This window comes from Panicum virgatum, chromosome 4N (genome assembly GCF_016808335.1).
Source record: "Panicum virgatum strain AP13 chromosome 4N, P.virgatum_v5, whole genome shotgun sequence".
NCBI classification, from domain to species: Eukaryota; Viridiplantae; Streptophyta; class Magnoliopsida; order Poales; family Poaceae; genus Panicum; species Panicum virgatum.
In genome coordinates this window covers 36,430,888-36,433,795 of record NC_053148.1, presented here as the reverse complement: position 1 = coordinate 36,433,795, position 2,908 = coordinate 36,430,888, and positions in this window count along the sequence as shown.

The following is a 2,908-nucleotide window of genomic DNA, read 5'->3' as shown; positions in this document are numbered from 1 at the left end:
ACTTAGTCATTTGCTTGTATTCGAACAATAGAAGAATAAATTTATTTTTTTGCAGTTGGTTGCTTTGTCATAAGCTATCCAGCATCTTTGTTTTACACCATTCCTAGTCACGGCAATTGGCAACGGACCAACGGGCGCCCATCACCTATACTCGAACGAATTATTGTGATTCCCGACTCAAAATAAGAGAATTATTGAGATTCCAACTCACCATGATTCATGATTGGGTTTCATTCAAGTAAAACAGAGTCCAGCGTGATAGGAAGAACCAACCAACAACTAGCAAGGGCATAGGCTACCATCACGACGTATCCGTGCAGCTGACGGACACGGCACGTACTGTGGCCAGTGGACTGGACTTTGGAGCTAGGCACCAGCTGGGAGCTAGTGTGCGTGCCGATTGATCGAGTGAGAGGAAGGCGGCGGCGAAATCTTCTTCTCTGGGAACCAGGTGTCCTGCCATGTCGTTTTGTCCTCCTGAACCCGGGAACGTAGCCGGACGGGGTGGGTCGTTGACTGTTGACTGGCTCAGATCACCGGAATCTTTTTTTAGACGATGTTGGGAGGCAGGTAGCAGCTGCCTTGCGTTGCCTTGCCTGCCTGCTTGGAGTAAAACCAGAACGCGCGGCCGGGAAACAAGGCAAGCTCGCTCACCACGACGGCGTGCAAGACGACGGTGCGGTGGGGACGGCGTGCGTACGTGTCTGAGCACGGCGCCAGTGGAGCGCGAGCTGCTGGTGGAGCTGATGCGCGGCGTGCGCCCTCTGCCGTCTCGAACGATGCACTCTGGACCTCTGGTCAGGCCCGGCCCTTGGGGGGTCGAGCGGTGCCGCCCCGAGCCCTCGAAACGTAGGGGCCTCCAAATAAATGTACACCGTATTGGTATTATAGACCTGCAATTGGACTATATCTAAACGGCAAGCAAGAAGCAGCAAACTAATTTCACACCGATCAATCAGATTAATTGATGATTCGCGTACCAGACCGTTGCTCCATCACGCGCTACTCCAACTCCTCGAGTCCTCGTATCGTCCTAGCTCTTCGTCCTCGTATCGTCCTAGCTCTTCGAGTACTTATACTGACTGGATTCCAATCGCATGTTTGCCGGCGAACTCGATATCTCTTTGCGTTGCCAAGACGCACGGGCTGCCGGAGACCGGCCAAGACTACGCCAGAGCCTGATGTGAATTGTGAAATCGTAAGTCGATCTGATACTAGCACCTTGCCCCCTTCATTGATCATCCGTCTTCGAAGTCAGAATTCATCTATATGTTGTATGCATCTGTCCTCTATCTCTAGCCTGATAATTTGCCTCTTTGCAATCTTCACAGATAATACTGGAGCTAGAACCATCATCAATCAGAATTTAGTAGTATTCGCTAGGGCAATGCTAGAAATTATTGGATTAGATCAACATTAATGCCATCATCGTTGATTTCACATCGAGAAATGCTAGATGAAATTTTAAGATAATATTTATAAATTATTTGATATAAAATATTGCATTGAGCTGGTGTTATTATTAGTTCACAAGTATTATTTTGGGTTGGATCCCTGTTTTTAGTTCTGCTCCGGGCCTCCAAAACCTCGGGATCGGGCCTGCCTCTGGTACCTCCGCCGGGAGCCCAGCTGATGAGCTGGCTGAGCGTGCGTGGCTTTGGTGGTCAGCAGAGGCGTGCGGTGCGGCGGCAGCCGGGGGACGCGCGCGAGACGGGCAGATCATATCGGTGCTGTTTGTCTCGGAGCCAGGGCGATTCGGCTGCCCAGCATTATATTCGGTTGTTAGTCATGCATTGCTTTGCTTCAACGTAGGTTATGTCTGACGCGCGGCCAGACTACGGGTGCATTGCGTTTCGATAAAGAAACCAAGACCAAGGATGTTATAGGCTAGCTGACGGTGGCATTCAATTCGGCGCCGGCGGTGTGCACTTAGCTTGTGGACAAGAATATACTGAAAAACTGGTGGAACGATCTATCTAATGCTGAACAACAGAACAAAAGAATACATACTAGTAGTAGTAGCTAAGCTAAGATTGTCAGGTCCAATTTAATTTCTGCGGTAATCACTCACAACACACAGTCACGTCTCTGCACTGCAAAATGGCAAAGGGAGGGCACGCGCACTGCCCTCCGCCGGACTCTGTTGCTCGTGTCCCGCCGCGAGAGCCCCGTGCGATCTCGAGCGCCGCCCTTTTCCGCGCCGACTGCCGCCTGCCGGCCAGCCACTTGTGCGGTCTAGCTGCGCGGCACCGTCGGGCACGGCGGCGCCCGGTCGGTCCCGCTTGCCCCGCCGTAGTCCACCCCATATTATGGGCCGCGTTCGCCGATGTCGCTTGCCGTGCAGGTCCATGCCGCCGTGTGTCCGAGCGATCCGGTCCAGTTTCGAAGGAGGCCCAGGCCCACTTCCATCTCTCTTTGACGGAGATTGAAGCACGCTGGCCTGCGTGGCAGCGAGACCCTGAGCTCTCAAACAAGGGGGGAGAAAAGAAAACACGACGGACAAAGGCTTAATGATCGTACAATGCTTAGCGTCAGGGCTAAGAAACAATAATTCCATTCACCATTCACCAGGTGAAGACCAATGAGTGCGTCCAGTGGACGGGTCTCAAAAGAGGATCCTTGCACCTCTAATGGCATCATAATTTACATGCGAGGTAAGCTTAACTTTACAGTAGAGCTGACGCCATCATCTACACTATGTAGCACGGCACTAGTAGGATGTAGTACCACTGTCAGGTATTCGATTACAGCCTCAACGGTTTGGTTTGTCCGGGGTTCTTGTTATTATATCTGCCTAGTGTCTTGTAGCACTCAATTCAGGTAAATTTTGCAACAGTTTCATCTATATCTGCATATTCTACTTGCAGATGATAGGACTCGACTCAGGTGCCTTGAGTATCTCTTGGAA